This window comes from Papaver somniferum, chromosome 9, assembly GCF_003573695.1.
Source record: "Papaver somniferum cultivar HN1 chromosome 9, ASM357369v1, whole genome shotgun sequence".
Lineage (NCBI taxonomy): Eukaryota > Viridiplantae > Streptophyta > Magnoliopsida > Ranunculales > Papaveraceae > Papaver > Papaver somniferum.
In genome coordinates, this window is record NC_039366.1 from 13,329,200 (window position 1) to 13,339,299 (window position 10,100).

The 10,100-nt window shown below is 37.3% G+C and overlaps 1 long non-coding RNA gene across 1 annotated transcript; it reads right to left on the reverse strand.

Moving 5' to 3' along the window:
• Window positions 1-4,150: 4,150 nt before the first annotated feature.
• On the reverse strand, window positions 4,151-8,934 carry LOC113313867. Its single transcript, XR_003342084.1, has 5 exons — window positions 8,837-8,934; window positions 5,521-5,677; window positions 5,023-5,362; window positions 4,450-4,941; window positions 4,151-4,358 (listed from the first exon to the last, which is right to left on the reverse strand). It is a non-coding gene; the product is annotated as an uncharacterized LOC113313867 (long non-coding RNA).
• Between the last annotated feature and the right edge of the window lie 1,166 nt (window positions 8,935-10,100).

Consider the following 10,100-nt stretch of genomic DNA (forward strand, 5'->3'; position numbering starts at 1 on the left):
CAGCAAAGTTTTGGGTGGAAGCTTTATCTACGGCTGTATATTTAATCAATCGCTTACCCTCTCAACAATTGAGGTTTGACTCTCCTTATTATCGCCTCTTCAGCACATATCCTCAGTACGACAGGTTGCACACTTTTGGGTGTGTTTGTTTCGTTCATCTGCCTTCTCATGAGCGTCACAAACTTATGGCTCAATCAGTAAAATGTGTTTTTATGGGGTATAGTACTACTCAGAAAGGATATCTGTGCTATGATAGTGTTGCTAATCGCATGCGTATTTCTAGAAATGTGATTTTCTTTGAAAATGAGTATTTTTTTCAGCAGCATGTCTCTCATCTTGATAATGTTTGTATTCCTACTTTTGAGCATATCGATGATCCGTCACCACTCATTGAGCGTTTTAAACGCAATCATGTTTATCAGCGAAGACGGCCCCTTTCTTCACAAATCCTTCCCGACCCTGATCCGGTGATTGCTCCAGTGGTTCTCCGCAGGTCACATCGTACCACTCAGCCCCCCACTCGGTATGGTTTCTCTGCCACTTTAGCTAACACTGAAATTCCCACATGTGATTCTAAAGCAGCTAAACTTGCATGTTGGACGAAAGCCAGGCAAGAAGAGCTTCTTGCTCTTCAGGAGAATCATACTTGGGATATTGTCCCATGTCCTGCGGGTGTAAAACCCATTGGATGTAAATGGGTATATTCCATTAAGCTACGCTCTGATGGGTCTCTTGACAGATATAAAGCAAGGTTGGTGGCACTTGGTAATCGGCAACAGCATGGAGTTGACTACGAAGAAACATTTGCACCTGTCGCAAAAATGACTACTGTAAGACTTATTCTTGCTATTGCAGCCTCTCAAGGTTGGCCATTGAGTCAAATGGACGTTAAGAATGCTTTCTTACATGGGGATCTTAAGGAAGAAATCTATATGACTCCACCACCTGGATTCTTCTCCACTCCATCGACAGATGTTTGTAAGCTCAAACGATCACTTTATGGCTTGAAACAGGCACCACGAGCCTGGTTTGACAAGTTTCGCACTACACTTATCAACTTCTCCTTTGTCCAGAGTCAGTATGATTCTTCTCTGTTCCTTTGCAAAACTTTAAATGGCATTGTTTTACTCTTGATTTATGTTGATGATATCGTTATTACGGGTACAGACTCTACTTTGATTTCCAAACTTAAAGAGCATCTTTGTCAGTCCTTTCATATGAAGGATTTAGGTCCTTTGCAATATTTTTTGGGTCTTGAAGTTCAGTCGACAGACACTGGTCTTTTTTTACACCAACATAAATATACTCGAGATCTTATTTCTTTGGCTGGACTACAAGATGGTCGCTCAGTTGACACTCCTTTAGAGGTAAATGTCAAATATCGTCGGGATGATGGTGATTTTCTTTCTGATCCTTCTTTGTATCGTAGATTGGTGGGAAGCCTCAATTATTTGACGATTACAAGGCCAGATATTTCATTTGCTGTTCAACAAGTTAGTCAATTTATGCAAGCACCTACACACATCCATCTAGCTGCTGTTCGTCGCATTATTCGCTATTTGCAAGGCACTTCTGATAAAGGTCTCTTCTTTCCTGTGGGTACTTCCATTCGTTTAGATGCATATAGTGATGCAGACTGGGCTGGTTGTTCAGATACTCGACGTTCTATTACCGGCTGGTGTATGTTTCTTGGTGACTCTCTTGTATCATGGAAGAGCAAAAAGCAGCAACGAATATCTAAATCTTCAACTGAGTCTGAGTATCGTGCTATGTCCTCTGCATGCTCAGAAATTATTTGGCTTCGTGGTCTCTTGGGTGAACTTGGCTTCTCTCAAGCCGAGCCTACTCAACTTCATGCAGATAATACCAGTGCCATCCAAATTGTCGCAAATACAGTATTTCATGAACGTACAAAACACATTGAAGTGGATTGTCATTCTATTCGTGATGCATATGATAGTCGTGTTATTTCACTTCCTCATATCAATACTTCTCTTCAAACAGCTGATGTTTTCACGAAGGCTCTTTCAAGAAAACGTCATCAGTTCTTGGTTGACAAATTGATGCTTCACAATCATCCAGCATCAATTTGAGGGGGGATATTACTGGTAGTTAATTCAGGATTCTTTGCAGATATATTGTGGCTCAAATTAGGATTATTCTTCTTTTCATGTAATTGTATATATTACTTAGAATAATTAGCCAAATAGGAAATACCATTAGTTCTATATTTTGTTGCCTGTTATAGGCTGTACAATGATCTTATTTATAGAGAATGAAATGAATAGAGAAGGCATTCAGCCATTTAGCATTTAGATTGTCAGAAGACACTGATACAACCTTGCAGCTGGAAAGATACCCATCAGCTGATTGAATGGTTTGAATGGTGAACCTAATTCAAAGCCTATCTGCAGCTGGCCAAGATCCTTGATATCAGAGGAAAATCTAAACGACGGAGCTTGCTAAATGGAATTCAAAATCATGCAACTCAGTAATCCAGCATAAGATACCATACCAAATATCCAAAAAAACACTCTTATGTAATGAAATGTAATTTCACTTACTCCTCAATTACGCAAGTAATAATCATAATCTGAGCCAATGGCTTCGGTATCCTCACGATTCGACCACATCTTTCATCCTCACGGGGACAATAACAGGGCAATTCATTACCAGGTGGATTATCTACCATTCATCACAACACAAAAATTAAAAAACTGGACCAGTTCATCAATCCATACACAAATCTCCATGAACAATGTTATAAAAGCTTAAAACACACAGAAAAAAATTAACCCCCAGTCTACAAAAACACTAAGTATCAGGGCAAGTATGAGCTCCAATAAGCTACAAACTGAATCATGCAAAAATCAGAATAAATGCTAACTAATTCTATTTTTGACATAACTAATCCCACAAATTAAATTAGACAGTAAACTGAAAAAACCCATTACAGATAGTATTTTTTTTAAACAAAGACGAGGAAATAGAACAAAAACAGAAACAGAAACCAAAATCTAACTTATCATGATTTCTTAGTTATTTACTCAAATTGAAAACAAACCCTAAATCTCACAAACCTTAAATCGAAAAAATTGGACCCAAATCAAAAAACTAGAACAAAAAATGACATTATTACCTGATTATCAGATCGATGCTTCCAAATGTCACAGATGACCTAAAAGCTCAGATCAATGCTTCCAACTGCAATATAAATTCAAAATGAAATCCATTAGCAAACATAAACCTAAACCCAACATATACACAGAACAAAACGATTATTACCTGATTTTGATGACCTTATGCTCTTGATTAAGAAGAAGTCAATTGAAGAAGAGACCAGGGTTTGCTTTTGAATCTAAGATGGGGTCTTGAGAAGTTCAGAGCTTCAGCTCGAAGAAGAAAGATAATGAAAAAAAAATATGGCTCAGAAATCTCTGAAGGATGGAAAGATAAGGCGGATAATGCTGAAGGGTGGAAAAAAAGAAGAAGAGTGCTTGACCAAACTTTGACTTGGGCGTAAACATAGGTCAAAGTGTTCCCACCACACGCGTGCTTCGCATGCATGAACAAATAGCAGTTGCTAATAGCAACCGAAAGCTCGCGGTTGCGAAGTTAGCAACAACATCCCGCCGTTTGCGAAATATTAGCAACCTAAAATTCGCAACGGCATTAGTTTTGTTGCTACTCTGGGTTGCTAAACCTTAAAATGGTGTAGTGTCTTAGTCTGTCTGTGTAGATTATGATGCAGTATCATCATTGGCTTTATCGTCATTATCGCTGCGTACGCGCGAATGTTATCTACTTGTTCAAATGGATGACCTATTGGAAGAAGGGGATGAAGTTGAAATTTTGGGTTCTTGTAATGGCCTGATCTGCTTAAAGGCGATAATGCCAATAACACGTTATTATTATCGTCGTGATGCTACTTACGGGTTTGGTTATGGTAGCAACATTCAAGACTACAAGTTGGTAAGAATTGTGAATTCTTAAAATCAGATTCATGGAGTAGTGGCCAAACTAGCACTTACCTGTTTACTGATAAATTAGTGCCTGGCTTGCTTCACGACGGAGCTTTCCATTGGTTAGCCTATGCACCCAATGGAAACACTGACGTTATAGTTTGTTTCGATATTAGCAGTGAGAGGTTCATAAATTTGCCACTCCTTGAAGAAACTATGTCGCATCAGAAAGTGAACAATCTTGGAGTGTTAGGAGATGCCCTTTGCTTAATCTTAATTTATGGTGATATCCATAGGAAAAGGAAAGATACCATACCATATTTTCATTTCTTCTAAATTGGGTTATAAATAACCGTGCAGGGAACCATAAACCTTTCTGGTAAACTATGTACAAATCTGTGAAAAGAGTATATTATCTTTATGCTGGTGGGGTAAACAGAGACCATTACCAACATCAAATAAACTTAGCAACAGAAGGAAGGATTACCTCTTTTGTTGTCTGGAAACAGAACTGTTCATTGGATTAGTGATTCAGATATATGGTTCTATAAATGAAATGCCAAAGTACAGCTGGACCACCAATGCCATGATCTGCTTCTTTTGATCCAGATAAATTCAAGAGATTCAGGTATAAGTCGGTCTTTTCCCTAGATGAAGAGAAGAAGATTACGGACGAGAAGGATCTATGGGCAAATCCTCTTACACGAAGACCACCATCTAGCATGGATCTCTGAACTCCACTGAGAACATTTGACTTCACAATCACTGCTAGATGTGAATCCAACAAGAATACCATATAAAATTATTGATTAAAATGAGGAAAACAAAGGGGAACATTTCAAATAAATCTTACATACTATTATTTAACCTTTTTAACAAAACAAATCATTCTATATCTATTGTCCAACCATGAAGTTTGTACCGAGTCGGGACAAAGTGCATCTCAAGTAGTGGTAAGCAACATTAAGTATGTTTTTACCTGCCAAGAAACAATTTAGAGATGTCATATACAGAACCAAAGCCTGAGAAACGTAATAAACAACTTAAAGATCATACATACACAGCATCAGATCATGTCCTAAGGTACATCAAGACCGCCGTCGGATTATATATTGGCAGGCATATATGTGAGAATGATTCTGATGCTCAAATCTCAAATCCTGATAAATGCTTCGATAAATGAAACGCCTAAGTCCAGCAGGACCACCAACGCCATGATCTGTTTATTTTAATTGTCCAAGAGATTCAGGCGTAAGTCTGCCTGGCCCAAGATGAGGTGATAAAGATACTGGACAAGAAGGGGAAATAGGAAAATCCTCGACATGAGACCACCGTATCTCTGAACTTCACTGAGAACATTTGATTTTACAAGAACCGGCTTAACTGATTCGATATGAATCCTACAAGAATAGCATATAAAATTCTTGATTATCCGTAACTGATTCATCTGAAGAAGTCTAGCTAGGTGAACATTTCAAATAAACCTTTAACAAAACAAATTATTGCTATATCTATTCCCCAAACGTCAAGTTTGTAGTGTCGGGACTGAGTGGTTTACCTGCAGTCCTTAAGAAGAGAATGTACTAATTCAACACTCCTATCTGGCAACAGACAGGACTTCAATGTCACTCACATCAAGATATTGCACATATGCATATACAAATGCCATTGGATTATATCTTGCCAATCATATTTGTGAGAATGATTCAGAAGTCCTGCACATGGTACAAAACAGAATAATGTAAGATTGAAACATCAAAAAAGATGAAAGCTTTTCCAACTGAGATTATTGTTCTCAACATTTCAAGTAACTCAAAGATAAAATGCAATGTAAGAAACAAAAATTAACTCTATAACTGGACTTTTACTTTCCTAAACGATTCTGAGGACAACACAAAAATTGGCGAGTAACAGCATATCATCTGGATGAAGGGATGCTTATTGTGCACTGACAAGACTTATAACTTGCATTCCAACGAAAGCTAAAGAATACAAAAGCTAGACCCAAACATACTCAGGTCCAGAAAGATAAAGCAAAAAAAACAAAGCAAAAAGAAAAAATAACACTGCACAAACCAAAGGAGACACCAAAGATGAGAAAAAACCGAAAAAACTCAATTAAATCTGTATAAGAGGAAGTCTCCACTTCCAAACCACCCAAAAACCGAGGCTTCTCCGCATACAGAACCACTTCACCTCTTCCCAGGAAAGAACCTTTATTTATCGTGCGGAGATATTCACCTCTCTAAAAGCATGCCTACATTCAATAAATCTAATGCACCTTGAAATTCCCTTCCATCTATTAATAACAGTCCAGGGAACATTACCAGTATTAATCTGAACACAAACATATACTCTCAAGATTCTGTGCCATAGCCCATTCCCCAGCACCAATACACTGTCCCTCACTACTTCTTGCAATAAAACCAAACCCAGCATTTCCTGGATTTCCCCTAGAGATACCATCACAGCAAATCAACACCTGATTCATTCTTGGAAGCTTGAAATACACCTCCTTAATTTGAGCCATTTGAAACTTTCTGCAAGTAATACCAAAAGCCCTCACCAGCTGCAAATCATACTGAGTGTTCACATACAACCTGTCATTCTAATGCTACATTCCACAAACTGAGTTTAGTCACTGAATAATTTCCTGTCATGTCATTACACCACACCCTCCTATCCTTACCCCCACAAATCACAGGCAATTCATTGCTATCAATAAACCTTAGCATATCAGCATTTAACTTGCAATATTCACCATCCACTATAAGACTAGCAACTTTCATATCCATATTCTGCTGTACAGACCTATCATTAAAGAATTCTTCAAGTAGAGGAGTCTCCTTAATCCATCCATCTCTCCAGACATTAATGTCCAAACCATTTTCAACAAGCCACCTGATTCCATCATTTACAAACATCCTGTATCATCCATTTAATCCCTGACCATACAGAAGATTTTCTTTAAGTGGAGATCCATTCACCCTTTTTAGTTTGATATTTAGCCTTAACTTCATCAATAGAAACTTATTAATTACCTCTAACCGTCTAATCCCAAACCACCCTCACTAACCGGAGCACTAACAGCATCCCACTGCACAATTAAACACTTCCTAATGGCAGGATGCCCGGGCCACACAAAATCCCCGGAAGCCTAATCTACAATTGCAAGTTAAGACCTTCAGGAACTTGCAGAGGAACTGTAGTAGGAATCTTCTTCCACTACACAGACCTGGTTTAAAAAGGTCGAGCTCTGCGAGAATAATAAGGATGGGACATTAATAGTTCGCGGACAGCTATCTATTACAGGTAAGTAAGGGGCTGGGAGTTTCTGGCAACGGAAGAAACAACATCTTTCAGTACCTCACAAATGCAAAAAACTACTTTTGATTTACTGCAGAAGGGTTTGGAGATGAACCTTGTGCTTACACATCAATATCGCAAAAAAAAAAAAGAATTAAAAAAAAAAACTAATTCAGCTACATCTTGTAATATAGCTCCTGCATCTTGTAATATACCTCCTGCAGGTTCTATCTAAAGCTCTTATATGTGCTTCATGGATTATGAGGGCTCCTGAAAAGGAAATTTCAAATTTGGCCATTCCAGACAGGCTCATACCGAAAGCTCAACCAACCTTTCAGACCCCAGTAGTCAGTAGATAACATCTAATGAAACCCAAGTAGATAACATCTTTCTGGAAAGAAGAGGATGACTGATGGGACGATGTTGAAGACAAGGGAGGGCGATATAATTCTCAGATTAAGGCAATAAGACGATGACTTAAGGTGCAACTTTTCAGTGATGAAGCTAGAAAGGGCATACGTACAAGTATTTAGTTGAACTCGCAAAATTACAAAGACAGAGTCCAAATAAATTCCAAACAAGACCATCATAAGCCTTCTCGAAATCAGTTTTTAAAGCCATCCAAAATTTTGACTCAGTTACAGTGAAAAATCTGATTAGAAATATGGATGAAATCAAAATTGCATTACCCTGAAAAAAATGTATTCTAATGAGAAGAAATTAAACTCGAAAAAAAATGGCTTAAGCCGACTGGCCCAAATCTTCGAAATAATTTTATAACCGAAATTGCACAAACTTATAGAACGGAATTTCTTGATATGAGAAGGATTACCCTACAGGACCCGGAACCTTTAAGCACTCAAATTGGTCAATGCTTTGAGTAATTTCTTCGACAGAAACGTTACGACTGAGCGTATCACTGTCGTATCAGTAGAAGAAATAATGCGAGGCAGCAACTGACTCAAATTCATAGGATCAGGAGGATTGCTTAAAGTACACAAAGCTTGACAGTAATCTTAATTCAAGACCCTCATCATCATCAATCTATTGAACAGCATCATTCTTAAGGCAAGAAATCCTGTTTCTATGTTAACGAACCAACGCAGAAAGACGAAAAAATCTAGTATTTTGGTTGCCACAATATAACCAGTAAATACGAGATTTATGTGCCCAAATGAGTTCACTAAGCCTCAACATTTCCAAATAGCATTAGGACTAATGGAGTTTACTAATCCAATCCTATCCTATACTACATTTATGTCTAATTAGTTTCTAAAAAGTAAACCAAGGTTCAAATTTCATGTAAAATCAGCATAACATCCACACCCCTAGAATTTATTGACTTCAAAATGCTACAAATTTATGAATTGGTAAAAATCCTTTTTAAACATTACATATCCAAATTGGGTTCCATGATGATTGTGTCAAGAAGATGCCCATTCAAAAGGTTAATTTATAAACAAAACTATCCAAAAGGTTTTATTTGGCAGAGTAGATCTAAAATGAACAATAACAACAAGACATTAAAATTTGAAATGAACAGTATAGAAAAACCATGAAAATCTAACCTTTTGCTGTACTTCTTTCATTGTTAATTAAACACCAAAACCCTTTAGCTCTTCTCATAGTTTCAATTTCATCTTCAACTTCAACTCATAACATTAGGGGCAGGGTGGAGGTGGAGGAGGAGGAGGACTGTGTCTCATAAAGGACTCAAAGAGTCAAAGTTCTTGGTCAAACCGCACGTGTGGAGTAAGTTGAAATCACAGTATAAAAAAAAGTAGTCAAAATAAAACACCAAAATATATCCAAATTGAAGTTACAGGGAGAGATGTAATTGTTGAAATATGTCCTGCTAAGATTAAAATGGATGAAATTCAATCTACGTCTTTACTCTCCACCACTGATACATATTTCATCAAATTCAAATATTCAGAAATTCTAAGCTTCTTCTTCTTCATTCCCTGCTCTCTGTCTCCTCCGGAACCACAATGAACCAGAGATCCTGAGACTCACTGTCACGAAAGGCAGAAATCTTAATTTTCATCCCCACCTTTAACCAGTTACTGTTCTTTCTAAAATTACCCCAACCACTAATAAGCATATATCTTCGGTTGTAGCTCTTGAATGTTATAGTAAATTTCCTGGATTGCTGATGATCAGTAATAATACCAACAACCCCCTTTTCAATATTTTCACCAGGAAGAATTAAAGATTTGATTTTTAAGGCAAAAGCTTTGTCTAAAAACAACATTCGTTTATACGGATTCAAATCATTGGGTCTCACTTTTCTCACCCAAAAAACCCTATTTGATGAATCTTCCACTCTCAGACAAGGTACAGATGACGAGGAAGACGAAGTCTCATTGTTTCCAAGTCTTGTTTCTCTTAAAAATTCATCGCTATCAGCAACAGCAGTTGCAGTTGAGGTTGCGATTCCTTCTTCACTGAAATCAATCAGGAAACTCAAAGACTTAGAATCACAACACAAAAGGGCATTTGGAAAACTGAATTCGACAAAATTAACATTCAATGAATCGAAGATTCAACCTTTGAATCAAATTTCTCTAAATTACAGAAACCAAGTTCTCCATTTCAATAAAACTATTCTCTGAATCACTTTAAAGCCCCAATGACACAAAATCAAAGGATTCTTGAATCGAAGTAATCAAGAAAATCAAAACAAAACATAAAGCTGCAAACTACCATTAATCCTCTATTAACAAAACGAAATTGTAAGCATTAATCAATTAGGGGCAAATGCCACCCCTAAACTCAAGAATCAAGAAAATCAGTACTTACTTCATAGGTAGAAGATTTTGTAAAGAACTC